A 22,020-nucleotide genomic window follows, 5' to 3' on the forward strand; every position below is an offset into this window, starting at 1 on the left:
TTGTCGCACTCCAGTGAAGATGGTAACTGCCTGAATCTTCTAAACTAAGTGCTGAGTGAAATTTTCCACTAGAAATTTAGTTTTTGTGCACATGGTGACCTTGGGCAGGAGTGAGTGTGATACTGTTGGAGATTATATCATGGTGCTACTTTCATGGCCTGGTTAGCAGAAACGGGAAATGACTCACCAGCATGTGTTGGATTTAGTGTGCAGCCACTGAGTAGTTTACTTTGAACGAAGAGCCAAGGAATTGTTGTTACTGAAGCCAAAAGAGAAAAAGCACTTGAGCTATCGTTTGCTTTGTTATCTCCTGGATTTTGCAAGTTTTCATTATAACTAAAAAGTAACTTGCCACAGTCCCAATTCAAACATACTTCAAATTAGTTTCTCTGTTAAGATTGCCGCAAATACTTTACTGATATTACTTGATGCTTTAATATTCAAGGCACTTTGTATGTGGATCTTGTTTCCCAAATGTTGTAGTTTCCTGCTGTAACACTCAACTTAGAATACAAAACACATGTTGTGCAAGGTATTCCTGTGTGGTAATTATTTTGTATGGAATTATGTTTGCAATCTGTGCCCAGCGTCGTCTTCTAGCTAGAACTTCTAATTGTTACAAGAAAAACTTGTATAAAAGTGCAAAAACACTGTTTCGTGCTGTATTGATTGGGAAAGGAGAGAGTTTCTTATTTGGTACATGAACAAGCTATATCCTACTTCAGTTTATTCAAAACTTGACTGTTGCTCTCACTCCTTTAACCAATTATCCTTCCTTCTTGAAAACAGAACACAGGTTGACTGTCCCCATCCAAGCAGTTGTGTTTGTCGATTAATTGATCCTTTTTGAGTAGGTTATGGAGTCAAGCTTACCTTGCAAAGACTAATCAGGTACCTTGCAATATTCCCTCTAATTTGCACAACTACATGGCAATCCTAGGAACTTCCACACATGCTGTGAACTAGTTAGCCCTTTTAAATTACCGCAGTTAAAAATGGTTGCATTTTTAAGTATATTTTTTGCTCACTCCAAACGAAATAGGAAGAATAAGACCATAAGACATAGGAGCGGAAGTAAGGCCATTCGGCCCATCGAGTCCACTCCGCCATTCAATCATGGCTGATGGGCATTTCGACTCCACTTACCCGCATTCTCCCCGTAGCCGTTAATTCCTTGTGACATCAAGAATTTATCAATTTCTGCCTTGAAGACATTTAGCGTCCCAGCCTCCACTGCACTCTGTGGCAATGAATTCCACAGGTCCACCACTCTCTGGCTGAAGAAATGTCTCCGCATTTCTGTTCTGAATTTACCCCCTCTAATTCTAAGGCTGTGTCCACGGATCCTAGTCTCCTCGCCTAACAGAAACAATTTCCTAGCGTCCACCCTCTCCAAGCCATGTATTATCTTGTAAGTTTCTATTAGATCTCCCCTTAATCTTCTAAACTCCAATGATACAATCCCAGGATCCTCAGCCGTTCCTCATATGTTAGACCTACCATTCCAGGGATCATCCGTGTGAATCTCCGCTGGACACACTCCAGTGCCAGTATGTCCTTCCTGAGGTGTGGGGACCAAAACTGGACACAGTACTCCAAATGGGGCCTAACCAGAGCTTTATAAAGTCTCAGTAGCACAACAGTGCTTTTATATTCCAACCCTCTTGAGATAATTGACAACATTGCATTCGCTTTCTTAATCACTGACTCAACCTGCATGTTTACCTTTAGAGAATCCTCAACTAGCACTCCCAGATCCCTCTGTACTTTGGCTTTACGATTTTTCTCACCGTTTAGAAAGTAGTCCATGCTTGTATTCTTTTTTCCAAAGTGCAAGACCTCGCGTTTGCTCACATTGAATTCCATCAGCCATTTCCTGGACCACTCTTCCAAACCGTCTAGATCCTTCTGCAGCCTCCCCACTTCCTCAGTACAACCTGCCTGTCCACCTAACTTCGTATCATCGGCAAACTTCGTTAGAATGCCCCCAGTCCCTTCATCCAGATCATTAATATATAATGCGAACAGCTGCGGCCCCAACACTGAACCCTGTGGGACACCGCTTGTCACCGGCTGCCATTCCAAAAAAGAACCTCTTATCCCAACTCTCTGCCTTCTGTCAGCCAATCCTCAATCAATACCAGTAGTTCACCTCAAACACCATGGGCCCTCACCTTGCTCAGCAGCCTCCCGTGTGGCACCTTATCAAAGGCCTTTTGGAAGTCTAGGTAGATAACATCCACTGGGTTTCCCTGGTCTAACCTACTTGTCACTTTTTCAAAGAACTCCAACAGGTTTGTCAGGCACGACCTCCCCTTACTAAATCCATGTTGACTTGTTCTAATCAGACCCTGCTCTTCCAAGAATTTAGAAACCTCATCCTTAATGATGGATTCTAGAATTTTACCAACAACAGAGGTTAGGCTAATTGGCCTATAATTTTCCATCTTTTGCCTTGATCCTTTCTTGAACAAGGGGGTTACAACAGCGATCTTCCAATCATCTGGGACTTTCCCTGACTCCAGTGACTTTTGAAAGATCTCAACCAACGCCTCTGCTATTTCCTCAGCCACCTTCCTCAGAATTCTAGGATGTAGCCCATCGGGGCCAGGAGATTCATCAATTTTAAGACCTTTTATCTTTTCTAGCACTTTCTCTTTTGTAATGGCAACCATACTCAACTCAGCCCCCTGACTCCCTTTAATTGTTGGGATATTACTCATGTCATCCACTGTGAAGACTGACGCAAAGCACTTGTTAGGTTCTCCTGCTATTTCCTTATCTCCCATCACTAGGCTTCCAGCATCAGTTTGAAGTGGCCCAATGTCTACTCTTGCCTGTCATTTGTTTCTTATGTATTGAAAGAAACTTTTACTATAATTTCTAATATTACAGGCTAGCCTACCTTCATATTTGATCCTCTCCTTCCTTATTTCTCTCTTTGTTATCCTCTGTTTGTTTTTGTAGCCTTCCCAGTGCTCTTGGCCACTTTATAGGATCTCTCTTTTTCTTTGATAGATTTCCTGACTTCCTTTGTCAGCCATGGCTGTCTAGTCCGTCCCCGGATAATCTTTCTCTTCTTGGGGATGAACCTCTGTACAGTGTCCTCAATTTTATCCACAAACTCCTGCCATTTTTGCTCTACTGTCTTCCCTGCTAGGCTCTGCTTCCAGTCTATTTTCGTCAGTTCCTCTCTCGTGCCGTCATAATTACCTTTTATTTAACTGTCACACCATTACATCCGATTTTGCCTTCTCTCTTTCAAACTGCAGACTGAACTCTACCATATTATGATCGCTGCTTCCTAAGTGTTCCCTTACTTTAAGATTTTTTATAAAGTCTGGTTCATTACATAGCACTAGGTCCAGAATAGCCTGCTCCCTTGTGGGCTCTATAACAAGCTGTTCCAAAAAGCCATCCTGTAAGCATTCCATGAATTCCCTTTCTTTGGATCCACTGGCAACATTATTTACCCAGTCCACCTGCATATTGAAGTCTCCCATGATCACAGTGACCTTGCCTTTCTGACATGCCTTCTCTATTTCCCGGTACATGTTGCGCCCCTGGTCCTGACCACTGTTAGGAGGTCTGTACATAACTCCCACTATGGTTTTTTTGCCTTTGTGGTTCCTCAATTCCACCCACACAGACTCCACATCATCCGACTGATCATGACAGGCCCAGGTTTTGCTGATTTGTCTAGTTTCTGGTTTGTGTTCTGGTTCCTATAACTTTATTTTTGGGTAGTTGTTAGTGTACATCCTTGCTTGCATTCTGTTGTTGCATAACTGTTGTTCAACAGTATTTGAACTTCAGTATTGCAGAGGTTTAGAAAACTTTTTAAATTCATTTGGCTGTCTAGAAGTAAAGACTTAATGAGATCATTCAGGGGAATTTTAATTATAATAATTTTCATATCAAATCATGCCAAAAAACTTAGATTTGATTAGATTCCCTGCAGTATGGAAACAGGCCCTTCGGCCCAACTAGTCCAAACCGATCCTCCGAAGAGTAACCCACCTAGATCCATTCCCCTACCCTATATTTATCCCTGACTAATGCACCTAACATTATGGGCAATTTAGCATGGTAAATTCACCTAGCCTGCACATCTTTGGATTGTGGGAGGAAACCCATGCAGATACTGGGAGAATGTCCACATGGACAGTCACCTGAGGTTGGAATCGAACCTGGGTCCCTGGCGCTGTGAGGCAGGAGTGCTAACCACTGAGTCCCCGTGCCACCCTTACTTTGCAGTTTACAAACTGAAAAGGCAGGAGAAACTCAGCAGGTCTGGCAGCATCTGTGGAGAGTCATATTGGACTCAAAACATTAATTCTGTTACTCTCCACAAATGCTGCCAGGCCTCCTGAGTTTCTCCAGCATTTTGTTTGTTTGTCTTCCAAGATCTTGTATTTAGTTTTCACTTTACAGTTTAATCTTAATATTATTTTTAGCAGTACTTATTACTGCATGAAGGTTTCACATTGAGAATGTGACCTTAATTGGTTAAGTCCTGCTAGCCTACATGTGTGATTGCATAGATGTTCTGATTGACAAGCCAGATTGTTACCAGTGCAATATCAAAGCCACAGTTAGTCACTGTGAAGCAAAACAGGATAATACCCCGATTCCGATTAAACATGTACTATAGAGTTATAATTTTTGTCTTTGAATATATAACTTGGAACATTTTTCAGTAACTCCAGGATCCATTTTGGAATCAAAATATCAGGCAATAAAAATGTCCAGTCATGCTGCCTTTTGGAGGGGAAAAATAATTGTATCTTTCTAAATATCGTCATCAAGTGTTGACAAATAGAACATCATTTTGAATATGAAGCGTCTGTATCAGACACTTAAGTTCAGGAGTTACAGATTGCCAATTGCAAAATAACATTGCCTTTTTTTGTCCACTCTATTCCAAGCATTTACCTAAAATATACCAAAACAAAAGTGGAATACCTTACTGTACTGTTTTGACATTGTTTGATGGTGACAATCCTCAGCTTTTTTTTAGAATGAGGATGGAAATTGGTGTTTGAAGCAATCTTGTGCCACCTATCATGTTGGCATCTAGATTAACAGGGCACAAGCTCATTCTGCAAAGATTGTACTTGTTTTAAAAAAAAAATTGAAGGGAATTGGTAGCACTGAGATGGCATTTTTAAAAATATTCTTGCACTGAGGCTTAATTTAACCTTCATTCTCAACTATTTAATAAATTGAGCCAGTCATAGTGGCCGTAACACACAACCAAATTTAAATTGTACTAGAAGTTAACAAATGAAACAAATTTGTACTGTTTCAGTTGGGGCATTTGTGCATAAGTTTAAGGGAGAGTCAATGTTGACTTTGTTTCCAGCTTTCAAATCAATCCATGCTCTCCAATTAGTAATGAGTTGGCAGTCTATAAAAGGAAGCAATATCCTTTTAAGGTCATCTGTTCTGCTGCGAGAGAATTTTTGCAATCGCCTTTTGACAGTGGTGCTGTATTGAACAGCATCAACAGAAACTGGAAGCAGACATGCATTTGCTGACCGAATTGGCCTTCACCCTCCAGCCACAGATGCTGCAAAAGTTGTGAATCGCTTCTACAATGGGAAATCACAAGTACAAACATGCAGTCTTTACAGCACCTGCCATGCAGAACTGTATTGCAGAATGTTTTGAAAATATAGAAGGCAGCTACCTTTTTTCCCTTTGAACATTCTGATGAAGGGCCATTGGACCCGAAAAGTTAGATGCTGCTGGACTTGCTGAGTTTCTCTAGCAATTTCTGATTTTAGTTGCCAAAATTATCTATCTGCATTGTGGTCATGTTGGTCATAGTAAAAGATTGCCCTGTGGTCAGATATGACATTTGTTATAATGTTAATTTTGACAGCATAATTCTTTTGAAATTTTAGAATTTTCCAGTAATGTGTTTAATCTTGGGCTGGACCTATAATTGTGTGGCAAATTATCAGTTGAACTTTACATACTTTGCTATGTAAACTAAGTAAATATACAAAGCATGTTACAAGGATGCCTCTCCCTTTTAAATAGCTCAAACTGAATGTATAAATGCATCAGTGTTGGTAATAGTTGAAGCTATTAATTTGTGATCTGGTAATTCATAGAACTAAGTTTTAAATAAACTTAAGATATGGCTTCCTGAGTTTGTTTGTAATAAAAGGTTTTGCCGGCAGGCTCTTCTTTAGTACTTGCAGTTCAGGGCAAAACTTCTTACAGTATGGCATGTATAGAGATGGCCTACAGGTCTAACTCATGTTTTTGATGATTGTGGTTTTTGTTGAGCTAGAACTCGAGGTTCTGCCAGTTTCTCCATTTTGGCAGCAGAAATAACAATGCCTATTTCTATGTCTGCCTTTATCTTTTATTAATACCCTCGTTCAAGCTTCTGAATTGCTTCCAGACTTGATTTATTCTTGCACTGTCTGTCTTGTTTCCCATCCTCTATCCTGTATAAACTTGAACTCATCTATAGTTCTGCCACTTCTTTCCTCACCTGTACAAAGACCTGCATTTCCAGCATGACCACCTCACTATCATTTATTAGGTCCTGGTTCACCAATGTCAAATATGTCATAATTCTCATTCCAGTGTTCAGATGCTTCTATGCAATTGCCCTCCCTGATGTAACCTCCTTCATCTCTACAATCCTTTTAAAACTCACCTTTCTTAATGCTCCTCTTAAGACTTTCCTTAGAATTTACCTGTTTCTCCATTTTTAATCGCCCTTGTTATGGACCAGACCAGACCCCCTCAAAATATATGAAGACAGTAGATTTCTCTTTTTAAACAGGTAAATGTGAAGTGCATTTGTCACACAAATAGAAACTAGGACAAAACACCAGTGCTTCACTGGAAGCTCACTGATGATCCCCAGCATAGCAACGAAACGTCCAGCTCAGTGAGCAAACTTACAACCTGAATGCCTTTTATGTTTGAGAGTGGGAACCATCCTTGGTATTTTTGTGGCAACACCTTGGATGATTCTGAGATCCTGTAAACAGTTTTTTAAATCTCCAGAGTTCAGCGGGCTTGTGGTGTAGGGACTAGTGAGGTCAGAACTCCCAGGTGCTAACTAATTACAGTGTAGGTCTCTCTGCTGTAATGCGTGTTTCATTAACAAATTGGTAGCACTGTTTCTAAAGCACAAACTTTTAAAATGTGTGTTGGCTATAATGTGATTACAATACATCGCCAACACTGTAAACGCTGTTTCAAAAGCGCGATTTTTCTATAAAGCAGGGTTGCATAAGACCACAACCATTGCATTATAGAAAAACTACCTGCATAGTGAATTTAATTCATCACAATCTGACCATGATGAGGCCTGTGGGGCAGCAGGGCAGATCTGTATTGCTACAAAGCTGTTTGCAAACATGGTAACGAGTGAGTGATTGGGATGAAGTGAAGGTTCATAAAAAGTGCCACTGAATGAGTGCATGGTAGGGGGTGTTTGGGGGTGGCAGACCTAGCATAAAATGCATTCAGGAAGTGAGATGTCTTTGAAAATATGGTTTTGAAACAATAGTAGGCATTTGGCCCGTTGCCTGCTTTGCCAGTCAATACGATTGTGACCTCAAATCCATGTTTTCGCCTACCCTGATAATCTTTCGAACCCTTGATTAACAAGAATCTATCTTCTAAGGTCTCTGCTTTCACCTTTTGCTTCCTTTTCTGGAAAAGAATTCAAAGACTCTGTTGCCAGGGTTAGAAGATTTGAGCTTATAGGGAGTGTTGAATAGGCAAGAGCTGTTTTTCCCTGGAGCATTAGAGACTGAGGGGTGATCTTTATAGAGGTTTATAAAATCATGAGGTCAGGGAGACCAGAACTAGAGGGCATAGGTTTAGGGTGAGAGGGGAAAGACATAAGAGACCTAAGGGACGACTTTTTCATGCAGAGGGTGGTGCGTGTATGGAATGAGCTGTGAGAGGAAGTGGTGGAGGCTAGTACAATTGCAACATTTAACAAGCATCTGGATGGTTATATGAATAGGAAGAGTTTGGAGGGATATGGGCCAGGTGCTGGCAGGTGGGACTAGATTGGGTTGGGATATCTCAAGACTTGGACCGAAGGGTCTGTTACTGTGCTGTACATCTCTATGACTCTGACTCATTATTTATTGAAAAAAATGTTGGTTTTAAATGGGTGTCTGCTGATTGTTAAACAGTGACGTGTTGTTCTAGATTTTCCCGTAAGATATTTATCTTTCCCACATGAATCCTGTCAAGTCTGCTCAGGATCTTATGTTCAAGTCAGTTGCTCTTAAACCTCAACTCCAGCAGATACAAACCTATCCTATCCAATCTTTCGTCATTTGATAAAACCACCACCCACCCATTCCAGGTATTAGTCTAGTAAACCAACTTTGAACTGCTTCCAATGCATTTCCATCCATCTTAAATAAGATAACAAATACTGTGCATAGTACTTCAGATGTGGTCTCACTGGTGCTCTGTATAATTGAAACATTATCTCCCTGCTTTTCTATTCAGTTTCCCTTGTGATAAGTGATAACATTATCAGTTTTTCTAATTGCTTGCTGTGTTAGGGCGGCACGGTGGCTCAGTGGTTAGCACTGCTGCCTCACAGCACCAGGGTCCCAGGTTCAATTCCAGCCTTGGGCAACTGTCTGTGTCTCTCTGTGTCTGCGTGTGATTCCTCCGGGTGCTCCAGTTTCCTCCCACTCTCCAAAGACCTGCAGGTCAGGTGAATTGGCCATGCTAAATTGTTCGTAGTGTTAGTTGCATCAGTCAGAGGGAAATGGGTCTGGGTGGGTTACTCTTCAGAGGGTCGGTGTAGACTTGCTGGGCCGAAGGACCTGTTTCCACACTGTAGGGAATCTAATCTAATCTTCATACTAATCTTTTCTGATTAAGCTGAAAGCACCCAAAGTCTTCTACTTTGCAGAGCTCTGCAATCTCTTGCTATTTAAATAATGGTTTTTTTAAATCAAAGGGGCAATTGCGCGTGTTTGTCATATCTTTGCCCACTTTTTTTTGTATCCTCCTTGTGTTCCCTTCACAACTTGACTTTCCTACTTTAAAATAAATTTGCGGATGGTAGACATCTGAAACAAAAACAGGAAATGTTGGAGAAACTTGGAGAGTCTGGCAATGTCAATGGAGAGAAAAGAATTAATGTTTCGTTAGAATTGAAAGCACCTGGGAAATGGTATTTATACTGATGACGGGCTGTAGGGGTAGAGTACTAAATCGAATAGATGGAGATAGTACCCAGAGAGAGGGAGGACAAGCAGACAGAGATTGCAGGTGACAAACTGGGAGAAAATTAAATACTAAATGGGTGTGAGTGAAAAGTGATTAGTTGAAAATGTAAACTGATGAAACATTAATTATTTTTCTCCCCATAATGCTGTCAGACCTGCCAAGCTTTTCCTACATTTTCTGTTTTTGTTTCTCTCCATGCCAATATATTACTATAGTATGCCAAGACTTTTAAGTATGTTACATCCACTAGTTTCCTTTTACCCACAGCATGTTACCTCTTCAAAAAATCAATAGATTGGTCAAACGTAAATTCCTTTTTACAAAACCTTGCTCTTAGCCAAGCAGTCTGCTAAAATTTCTCTAATAATGGTTTCTAACGTTTTCCCTCTGACTGATGTTAAGCTAACTAGCCTGTAGTTTCCTGCCTTGCCACCTTTTTTGCAAAACAGAATTACATTTGCAGTCAGGGCAGATAGGGCAGTGAAGGAGGCTTTTGGCACACAGGCCTTCATCAGTCAGGGCACTGACTATAGAAGTTGGAAATTATACTGCAGTTATACAGGTCATTGCTGAGGCTGCACTTTGAGTATTGTGTTCAGTTTTGGTCACCTTACTATACAAAGGATGTTGTTAAACTGGAAGAAGTGGAGAATAAATTTATAAGGATGTTGCCAGGACTCAAAGGGCTGAGTTATAGGGAGAAGTTGGACAAGCTAGGATTTTTTTCTTTAGACTGTAGGAGACTGAGGGGGGTATCCGATAGAGATATATAAGATCATGAGAGGAATGGATAGGGTGAATGCACTCAGTCTTTTTCCCAGGGTTGGGGAATTGAGGACTAGAGGGCATCAATGTAAGGTTAGAGGGGGAAGAATAAAAGGGAGCCTGGCGAATAAAAGAATAAAAGGGAAAGTGGTCCACATGTGGAATAAGCTGCAGGCGGAAGTGGTTGAGGCAGGTGCATTAACGACATTTAAAAGGTATTTGGACAAATACATGGATTGGAAAGGTTTCGAAGGATATGGGTCAAGTGCAGGGAAATAGGGTTAGAGTGGATGGGCATTTTGGCTGACTTGGACCAAAGTGCCTGTCTCCGTGCTGTAAGACTGTATACTACTTACAATTCCAGTGGGACTTCCCAAATCAAGAAAAATTCACAATTTGGGAAAACTTGGAAAATTGAAATCAATGCATCAACTATCTCACTGGTCTCTAGGTAAAGTCTTCAGGATCCGTGCACTGGTCAGCCTGCAGCTCCAGCATATTTATTCTCAAACACTTCTGGCGATTGATTTTCCTGATTTTCTCTCTTTCACTCCCTGATTTATCACTACTTCTGTGAGATTTCTTGTTTACTCTTTAGTGAAGATTGATATAAAATAACTGTTCGAATAATTTCATTATTTTTGTTATTCATTCTTCAGTCTGACTTTTGATAGGACCAATGCCGTTTTGTTAAGACTTTTCTAAATATTCATAGAAAGACTTAATATCTGTTTTTATTTTTCTGGCTAACTTTCTCTCCTATTCTAATTACTTTGTTCCTTTGTGATGTTATTAACTTTGTTTTCTGCTTATTCTTTGGTGTTTTAAGAAAACTCTGATCTGCTGACCTGGTACCTGTCTTTGCACAATTTAAAAAAAAATGTTTGATGCTATCTTTAATATTTCCATGGATGGTGGATCTGTCATTAGGAATTTTTCTCTCACATTCCGTATACTGTATGTTATGAAGTATCCCCTTAAATATCTGTCACTGCATCTGAATTGACGTACCTTTAATATAATTTGCTAGTTAACTTCAGCCAGCTCTACTTTTGTCCCCTCATGATTGATCTTATTGAAATTTTAAAAAATAATCTTTGACTTTGAGGGAAAGAAGTGTGAGTCAATGATATTTTAATATAGTCTCTACTATATAAGGAAAACTTCATTATGAGATCATTGACTCTGTCTCATTGCACTATTTCAAGCCCACTATAGCTTGTTCTCTGGTCATCTTCTAAGAAACAATTCTGAAAACGTTCTACGAACTCATTTAGGCTACCTTTTACTTATCTGAATTTTCCATTCAATATGTTGATTGAATCTTTTAAAGATTGAATCATGGGAAACTTTAAAAGATGTATTTTTCCAATAAGAGTGTTCAAAGACAAAACTGTCTGAATATTTCATGAGACATAGAACCATGTAATTCATTATAGCTTTTATGATTTGTATTGAGTGCAAATATTTCTAGGTCACTTCAATTGGGTGGAATTATTAGACTTTGAGCAATTAGAAATATTAGTTTTCCCTTTGCTCACCTGTGATTAAAGATTAATATAGTGGACTGTTGCAGTTGTATTAAAATATCAGATTCACCTCAGCATTTCGGACACTCAATAATAGTTAAGAACATAGAAACAGAGCATGCCATTCAGTTGGTCGAGCCTGCTCCAACATTCAATATGATAATCGCTGATCTAAACTTCATTGCTTTTCACTCACCCTACTCACATAACCCTGTATGCCATTGGTAATCAAAACTTAATCAGTCTCTAATTTAAATATGTTCAAAGACAGGGCTTCCATCGTTCTCAGCAATATAATTCCAAAGGTTCACAACTCAGCATGAAAAAATACTCTTCTCATCTCAGACCTAATTTAGCTCAGACATTATTTTTAAATTGTGCTCCGATTTTAGTCTCCCCAACCAGTGGAACATCTTGTTTGCATCTAACTTGTCAATCTCTTTTAATACTTTAGAAGTTGGAATGTTTCAAAACTGTTGAAAATACAGGCCTAGTTTTCCCAATGTCTCTTAATAGGACAGTCCATCACCTACATATATTTTGCACATTCCCATTTAGCTTTGTATCGCCTGCAAATCTGGAAATGTTACATCTAGTCCCCACGACTAAACATTTATATATTGTGAACATCTGGGATTCAAAGCACTGATCCTTGTGATACCCCACAAGTCTCAGTTTACCAATGTGAAAATGACTCATTTATTCCTAATCTGTTTTCTGTTGATGCGTTTACTACAGGATGAAGTCCATACTGACAACAGAATAAGACCTTGCTGTATTAGGTACTTAAAAAGCAAAGAACTATGGCTGCAATTTGCAATTTTTTTTGAAAAAATGTGTTCCAATTTTAAATTGCCATCTTACCACTTCATCAAGGGGAATCAGGGGTGGGCAATAAGCGTTTCCATAAGCTAATGATGATCCCATGAATGACTATTGACCTGCTGAAAATTACTTTGTCTCCAGGCACCAGCAGAAACAAAACTCCCATTAAACATTAACAATTTACAGCACATTAACTAAAGTTTGCTTTTGATTTACAGATCAATATACAGTCGGTTCTGCTCTAACGAGTGTTTCTTCAACACGAATCGGCTTTAATGCGATTGAAGAATTTCAACAGCTGTTTGTAGAATGCAAACGTTCCTTACGTGTATTGGCTATAATGCATTTCCGATCCCATTAGTTTAAATGGCACTGCTGCATGATTTTCTTATAACAAGAGATTACGCAAGAACGGAACTTTCGTGTTAAATCAGAACTGACTGTATAATACATAGAAATGGAAATGTTTAAAAAAAATTTAGTAAAATTTTATAAATTCATGGACAGCCAAATTCATGTTGAGAAAATATTTTGCAAAGTTTCCACTTGGAGTTATGTTCAGGCCCCGTAACGGCAACCAAACAGTAAGGTTGGCATAAAAGGCAGTCATATTGGACTGAAGACATTAAATCTGTTTCTTTCTCCACAGATGCTGCCAAATTTTTCAAGATTGCTTATTATATAATACAAAAATTCACACCACCATTTTCTCAAGGACAACTAGGGATGGACAATAAATACTGACCCAGGCAACAAAACTCATTCTATAAGCAAATGAAACAAATTTCAGAAAGGCACACTAATAATCATGGGAAACTTTAAAAGATTGCACTCAATACAAATCATAAAAGCTATAATGAATTACATGGTTCTGTCTCATGAAATATTCAGACAGTTTTGTCTTTGAACACTCTTATTGGAAAAATTGCTGTCCAATATGTAACAATGCTGTGGCTTTAAAAGGTGTTGTGGTTCTGTTTGCAGAGCTGGGAATTTGTGTTGCAGACGTTTCGTCCCCTGTCTAGGTGACATCCTCAGTGCTTGGGAGCCTCCTGTGAAGCGCTTCTGTGATGTTTCCTCCGGTATTTATAGTGATTTGTATCTGTTACTTCCGGTTGTCAGTTCCAGCTGTCCACTGCAGTGGCCGGTATGTTGGGTCCAGGTCGATGTGCTTATTGATTGAATCTATGGATGAATGCCATACCTCTAGGAATTCCCTGGCTGTTCTCTGTTTGGCTTGTCCTATAATAGTAGTGTTGTCCCAGTCGAACTCATGTTGCTAGTCATCTGAGTGTGTGGCTACTAAGGATAGCTGGTCGTGTTGTTTCGTGTCGACCTGGACCCAACGTACCGACCACTGCAGCGGACAGCTGGAACTGACAACCGGAAGCGGCAGATACAAATCACTATAAATGCCGGAGTAAACATCACAGAAGCGCTTCACAGGAGGCTCCCAAGCACTGAGGATGTCACCTAGACAGGGGACGAAACGTCTGCAACACAAATTCCCAGCTCGGCGAACAGAACCACAATAACGAGCACCTGAGCTACAAATCTTCTCTCAAGCTTTGAACTTTAAAAGATGTATTTTGTCCTAATCTTATGGAAAAAGGTTGAGATGAGGTGCAGACCAGTCTACTCCAAAGACAATAAAGTAAACAGTTGTGATGTCTTGGGTTTTATGTTAGAACAATAGAAACAGCCTGAATGGAGGGAGTCCAGCTCCAACAGAAACAGGATTTCTTTTTTAGCTTTAACATTCAGTAGCAGTTGCTGGGATCATGAAGATGGTTGTGGAAGCACTTAGTCCTCTCTCTATAACAGCGAAAAGCTGGGGTTCACTTCCTGCTGCTAGAAGTGCATGGGAAATAGGGCCTGGGAAATGAATATTCAAGGCTACACGTGCTATCGTAAGGAGAGACAGACAGGCAGAGGGGGTGGGGTGGCCATGTTGGTAAGGGATGATATTCTGTCCCTTGCGCGGGGGGACCTAGAATCAGGGGATGTAGAGTCAGTGTGGATAGAGCTGAGAAATACTAAGGGTAAAAAGACCCTCTTGGGAGTTATCTACAGGCCCCAAACAGTAGTCTGAATGTCGGATGTAAGTTGAATAGGGAGCTGAAATTGGCCTGTTTCAAAGATGTTACTACAGTTGTTATGGGGGATTTCAACATGCAGGTAGACTGGGAGAATCAGGATGGTATTGGTCCTCAAGAAAGAGACTTTGTGGAGTGCCTCAGAGATGGATTCTTAGAACATCTGGTGCTGGAGCCGACCAGGGAGAAGGCAATTCTGAATCTGGTATTGTGCAACGAACCAGAATTGGTCAGGGACCTCGAAGTGAAGGAGCCATTGGGAAGTAGTGACCATAATATAATAAGCTTCAATCTGCAATTTGAGAGGGAGAGGGTAAAATCGGAAGTGACAATATTTCTGTTGAATAAAGGGAACTATGGAGCTATGAGGGAGGAGCTGGCCAAAGTTCAATGGTGCAATACCTTAGCAGGGATGACCGTGGAGGAACAATGGCGGATATTTCGGTGTATAATGCAGAAGTTGCAGGATCAGTTCATTCCAAAAAGGAAGATAGATCTTAGGAGGAGGCATGGGTGGCCGTGGCTGACGAGGGAAGTTAAGAAACATATAAAGTTAAAAGAGAAAAAGTATAACATAGCAAAGATAAGTGGGAAAACGGAGGACTGGGATTACTAAGAAGGAAATGTGCAGAGAAAAAAATGAGGTACGAATGTAAACTGGCCAATAATATAAAGGAGGATAGTAAAAGTTTTTTCAGGTATGTGAAAGGCAAAAAAATGGTTAAAACTAAAATTGGGCCCTGGAAGACAGAAACAGGGGAATATATTACGGGGAACAAAGAAATGGCAGAGGAATTAAATCGGTACTTCAGATCTGTGTTCACTGGGGAAGACACAAGCAATCTCCCTGAGGTAACAGTGGCTGAAGGACCTGAACTTAAGGGAATTTATATTTGCCAGGAATTGGTGTTGGAGAGACTGTTAGGTCTGAAGGTTGATAAGTCCCCAGGGCCTGATGGTCTACATCCCAGGGCACTGAAGGAGGTGGCTCGAGAAATCGTGGATGCGTTGCTGATTATTTTCCAGAGTTCGATAGATTCAGGATCAGTTCCTGCGGATTGGAGGGTGGCTAATGTTGTACCGCTTTTTAAGAAAGGTGGGAGAGAGAAAACAGGAAATTATAGACCAGTTAGTCTGACCTCAGTGGTGGGAAAGATGCTGGAGTCTATTATAAAGGATGAAATTATGACACATCTGGCTAGTAGTAACAGGATAGGTCAGAGTCAGCATGGATTTATGAAGGGGGAATTTTTTGAGGATGTAACTCTGAAGATGGACGAGGGAGATCCAGTAAATGTAGTGTACCTGGACTTTCAGAAAGCTTTTGATAAAGTCCCACATAGGAGGTTAGTGAGCAAAATTAGGGCACATGGTATTGGGGGCAAAGTACTAACTTGGATTGAAAATTGGTTGGCTGACAGGAAACAAAGAGTAGTGATAAACGGCTCCATTTCAGAATGGCAGACAGTGACCAGTGGGGTACCGCAGGGATCAGTACTGGGACCGCAGCTTTTAACAATATATGTTAATGATATAGAAGATGGTATTAGTAATAATATTAGCAAATTTGCTGATGATACTAAGCTGGGTGGCAGGGTGAAATGTGATGAGGATGTTAGGAGATTACAGGGTGACCTGGACAGGTTAGGTGAGTGGGCAGATGCATGGCAGATGCAGTTTAATGTGGATAAATGTATGATTATCCACTTTGGTGGCAAGAATAGGAAGGCAGATTACTACCTAAATTGAATCAATTTAGGTAAAGGGGCAGTACAGAGAGATCAGGGTGTTCTTGTACACCAGTCAATGAAGGTAAGCATGCAGGTACAGCAGGTAGTGAAGAAGGCTAATAGCATGCTGGCCTTTATAACAAGAGGGATTGAGTATAGAAGCAAAGAGGTTCTTCTGCAGCTGTACAGGGCCCTGGTGAGACCACACCTGGAGTACTATGTGCAGTTCTGGTCTCCGAATTTGAGGAAAGACATTCTGGCTATTGAGGGAGTGCAGTGTAGGTTCACGAGGTCAATTCCTGGAATGGCGGGATTACCTTACACTGAAAGACTGGAGCGACTGGGCTTGTATACCCTTGAGTTTAGAAGACTGAGAGGGGATATGATTGAGACGTAGAAGATTATTAAAGCATTGGACACTCTGGAGGCAGGAAACATGTTTCCGCTGATGGATGAGTGCCGAACCAGAGGACACAGCTTAAAAATACGGGGTAGACCATTTAGGACAGAGATGAGGAGAAACTTCTTCACCCAGAGAGTGGTGGCTGTGTGGAATGGTCTGCCCCAGAGGGCAGTGGAGACCCAGTCTCTGGATTCGCTTAAGGAAGAGTTGAATGGAGCTCTCAAGGATAGTGGAATCAAGGGTTATGGAGATAAGGCAGGAACAGGATACTGATTAAGGATGATCAGCAATGATCATATTGAATGGTGGTGCAGGTTCGAAGGGCAGAATGGTCTACTCCTGCACCTATTGTCTATTGAATTTGCCTTTGTCAAGGATGTGTTTATGGATTGTTACTATATTGGAACAGTTAATTAGTAGTCGTTAAGCATTTCAATTGAGTTACAATTAAGCCAATTTTGTTTTGTCTGTATTTTAATTAGTATATGTATAAGGTGTGTTTTGTTTCAACTGTGGCAGTCTGATCAATCAAATTGCATCCAGAACACACCACCTTACACTTACTTTAAAGTAAGAAAAAGTTAAGGCTTAGACTATCTTAATACATTTTGAGGCAGCTAGGCCTGGTCTGTAACAAATATCACCCCTTCACTGTGGACCTGCAATTTTAGTACGATGACTCATTATTCTGGATTTCCCCATTGAAGCATTGTGCTTGTACCCTTTTGAATCCTTTAATCATTTTAATAGGAAAGCTCAAGCCACGTTTACAGAACCTGTCCTGATAATTTAATCCTTTAAACTCTTATTTTATTCTAGGAGATGTACACTGTAATTCTTTCAAAATCAGTATTTATTTCTTGTGATTTTGTGTTCAAATCTCTTTGTACCCACCTGCTTTGCCCGAGCTTTCTTTCTAACAATAATGGTTTCTGTTCAGCAGTTCTTAAGGTGACTCATCATCATCTTCTCAGGGAAGGAAAAAGTCCCGTTCTCTTTGAAAATCCGTGCATTGAATATAAATATATTTAATCTTGCTGATGAATAATTTCAAATGAGAAAACCTTAGCTTCTGTTGTCTTTCAACATATGTTGTAGCAGAAAGGCCTAAAACACAATGATTATTTTAAGAGACAAATTTGATTGAGGACTGTTTCCCTCTGAAAAGTGTAAAAATAAATGTTCCTGTACTAAGAATGGTTTTTAGTCTTTAAATCTTTTCAGAATTTGATAAATTTTGGGGTTTTTTCAATGTCTTCCAAATAGTTAATTTTTATTGGCACTAACAATGGTCATGGGAGTCATTGCAAACTGCTTTCACTGGAAGTTCTGGCTCACGTTTTGCTGCTGTTAAATTCCATCAGCCCACAGCGGCGGCTCAGACAGTTCTTTTAGATTTGCTCACTCTCTATTCAGTCTGCCTAGGCTATTTTTGTACTGGTGATGAGCTCTGTTTACCCTGTAATTTTACTATTTTAGTGCCAATGAATTGTTCTGTATGAATATGGTCTCTGTGGCTTGGCCTGTCCATTGTGCATTTATAAGTAATTAAGAATCTGTGCCAACAAAGTCACTGGAACTTCAGACTCTTTGAATAGATTGTATCTCTACTCTGAGTGATTACTGATTAATTCTTTGGAAGTGTGGTAGGTCTCGCTCATGAATGATTTTTTTTTAATAGTTGTAGGTTGTCTACTGCTAGTTCATAAATGTAACTTTTCTGAAAGTACAAGATGAAACTTAGTGAAAAGTAGGACTTTGTAAAGTTTTGACTAGTTTCTATTATGAAAGTTGATAGTGAAATTCAAAAATGTTCGTAAAGGCATAACTAAAAGCATAACCAAAAACAATGATAGACCAACAATCAGCATTCACATTGTATCGTGGCAGTCATGGCATGATTTATGGTGAATTGAATTTATACCAGAAAGTTTTATAATCAAAGCTTCTCAGGCTAACTACGCCTTTTAAAAAATTTGCATTTATACCTGCGTTTTGGTGGGTACTAAATACATTCAGTTTGATTGCACTGGAAAATATATTTTTAGTTCTTGTATGCCCACAACTTGAAGAATGCTGAATTCAAAGTACATAGTTCCAAGCAATGACTTATTATGTATGCATGAAATTTGAGATTTTCTCTCTGTGCATGTAGAAGTTTTGAGTAATGAATCTTTGAGTCATTGATCTTTAATTTTTGTCTAATGTCCTTTAAGGAAGGAAATCTGCCATCCTTGTCTGGTCTGCCCTACGTGTGACTTCAGACCGACAGCAATATGCTTGACTCTTAACTGCCTTCAAATAGCTTAGCATCTTAGTTTGAGGTCGATTAGAGACAGGCAAAAAATGTTAGCCTTGCCAGTGATGCCCACATCCCATGAAAAAGAAGAAAAACAAATGCTTTGGTTCCATACAGCAAGGAGAAAATATTGTTTTCAATTTAGCCTCACATCTAATTTCAGTCAGATTATCAGTCTGTTCCATTCCAGAGACTTGAGTGTAGAATCTAATCTGGGTGTTACTTAATGTGCCTCCATTTTAGAGAAGTATTACTCAAGACTTTCTTGCATGAAAGCTTCTATGACACCATTTGAAGAGTAGCTGGAGAGTTTTCCCCCATCCTATTGAATATTTATTCTTCAATCAATTTATGTGCCTATTATCTTATTGCTTTGTGTAAATTGGCTGTAGTGATTGCTGTTGTGACTACATTTTCAGGTCCTTTGCCTGTAAAGTGCTTTATGATGTACTGGTCGTTCTGTTAAAATGCATGTTTCATCAACGCGAATTCACTAGCACAATTAACGAATTGGAGTACTGTTTCTAAAAGTGCAAAGATTTAAAAAGTGTGTTGGCTGTAACACGATGACAGTGCCAATACTTTAAGTGCTGTTTCTAAAGCATGATTTTTCTATAATGCAGGAGTGCACAAGAATGCAACCATCGCATTATAGAAGAACTGACTGTACTGAGGTTGTGGGAGGTGCTATATAAATGCAGGTTTTAGATGGTTGTGAGCCTGAAATTTACGCATTGATCTGAGGACCTTAAAACTTTAACTCTTTAGATTTGATTTGCATTTTACAGCTTACTTGAAGTGACTTTTCATTTATATGGATAAGTGTAATATTGAGGAAGCTTGTAACAAGTTGCAAGAAGGCATGCTTATATTTATTTTACCGTAGTTATTTTACTGTAATTGGCGTATAAATTTCTACATCGATGAGTGAAGTATTACACATTAGTAAGAAAGACGAGGAGGTTGCATTCTTGAAAAATAAAAATTTGAATAGGATTGAGGAGAAAGGCAATCTGGGAGGACAAATACACTACAGTAAGTAGCAATGCAGTTGAATAAGGTCATCACAAAATGTTTGGTTATAATCTGTCAGGAAAGGCTATGTTTCTGTTCTTAAAATGGCTTAAGGGGTTACTTAGTGGGGGGCCTTCTAAAATTAATCAAGGGTTTGATGGAATGAATGCAAAATGTTTCTGCATGGAGGGAAGGGTAGAACTGAATAGAATGTAGTTATCCTGAAATCAATTGAGGAAATAAAAATTCTCTACCTAGAAACTGTGAAGATATGTTACTTCGTACTGTAGGGAGTGGTTAATGCATTTAACAGATGCTAAGCAAGCAGATTAAATCGAAGTGAGGTAAGTAGAGGCGGGCACTATAGCATCATTTAAGATGTATCTAGACAGATACATGAATGGGCAAGGAGCAGAAGGATAAAGATCCTTGGAAAATAGGTCCAGATGGAGGATCTGGATCAGCGCAGGCTTGGAGGGCTGAAGGGCCTGTTGCAGTGCTGTAATTTTCTTTGATTAATCTGACAATGAAAGACTGAATGAGCCTACACTAAACCATTACTGGGCTGTTTGGGCTAAATAGCCTGTATGTTGGGTAACAAGTAAACCAGTGCATTTAATAAAAAAATTCAGTAATTTATCCCGAGAGAACCCAATAAAATCTTTTATATTTGAATATTTTGTTTAAAATCACAAATGTGTCTCACTGACTTTTGCATTTTAAAATCACTCTTTCCCCCCCCCCAAGAGCTTTTTTTTTGAAGGAATACATCAGGATTTCAATTTCAAATTTATATTTATCCTTTTAAATTTAAGTCATCAGTAAAATGACGGAAGGTGTCATCAACTGCTGCCTCACAGCACCAGGGTCCCAGTTTGATTCCAGCCTCGGACAACTGTCTGTATGGTGTTTGCACGTTCTCCCCGTGTCTGCGTGGGTTTCCTCCGGGTGCTCCGGTTTCCTCCCACAGTCCAAAGAAGTGCAGGTCAGGTGAATTGGCCAGGCTAAATTGCCCATAGGTTAGGTGCATTAGTCAGAGGGAAATGGGTCTTGGTGGGTTACTCTTCGGAGGGTCGGTGTGGGCTTGTTGGGCCGACAGGCCTGTTTCCACACTGTAGGGAATCTAATCTAATCTAATAGTGCTATCAAGCAGCACCTGTTCAGCAATAACACGCTCCGTGACGCACAGTTTGCATTCCACCAGGGCCATTCAGCTCCTGACCTCAGTGCAGCCTTAGTTCAAACATGGACATAAGAGCTGAATTCCAGTGGTGAGGTGAGAGTGATAGCCTTTGACATCAACGCCACGTTCGACTAAGTATGGCATCAAGGAGCACAAGCAAAGCTGGAGTTAATGGGTATTGGGGCAAACGCTCTGCTAATTGGAGTCATAAGGGTCACATAGTAAGATGGTCGTGGTTGTTGGTCATTCATCTCAGCTGCAGGCCATCTTTGCAGGAGATGCTAAGGGTGGTGTCCTAGTTCAAATCATCTTCAGTTGCTTCATCAATGACCTTCCTTCCATCAGAGGGTGGGATGTTCACTGATGAATGAATATGCAATGTTCACACACTGTAGAAGTCAATGTTCAAATGCAACATGTTCTGGACAATAGCCAGGCTTGGGCTTACAAGTGGCAAGTAGCATTCGCACCAGACAAATGACCGGCATTGCCCATCTCTCAATAATAGACAAGCTAGCCATTGAGTGGTATTAACATCACTGAATCTTCCACTATCAACATCCTTGGGGTTACCATTGACCAGACATTCAACTGGACTCACCATATAAACATAGTGGCTTCAAGAAGAGGTCAGATGCTCGGAATACTGCACGAGTAACTCAACTCTTCACTCCCCAAAGCCTCTCCATTATCTACAAGGCACAAGTCAGGACTGTGATGGAGTAGTCCCCATTTGTCTGGATGCAAATTGGTGCAACTTCAATAACACTGAGTTTGAGAGTATTCAAGACAAAGCAGCCCCCTTGATTGGCATCACATCCACAAACATTCACTCCCTCTGCCAATGGTCAGTAACAGCAATGTGTACTGTTTACAAGATGCAGAAGTTCACTAAAGATTCTTAGACGACACATTCCAAATCCTCAATCACTT

At 40.1% G+C, this 22,020-nt stretch overlaps 1 protein-coding gene across 1 annotated transcript in view; it reads left to right on the top strand.

The window, feature by feature from the left end:
* Positions 1-22,020, top strand: part of LOC122563751 (protein tyrosine phosphatase type IVA 2-like) — a 129,099-nt gene that overhangs the window by 25,130 nt on the left and 81,949 nt on the right. The gene's annotated exons all lie outside the window — the stretch shown is intronic.

This window comes from Chiloscyllium plagiosum, unplaced genomic scaffold (assembly GCF_037043375.1).
Source record: "Chiloscyllium plagiosum isolate Xiang-an unplaced genomic scaffold, Cpla_swu_hap1 HiC_scaffold_30, whole genome shotgun sequence".
Lineage (NCBI taxonomy): Eukaryota > Metazoa > Chordata > Chondrichthyes > Orectolobiformes > Hemiscylliidae > Chiloscyllium > Chiloscyllium plagiosum.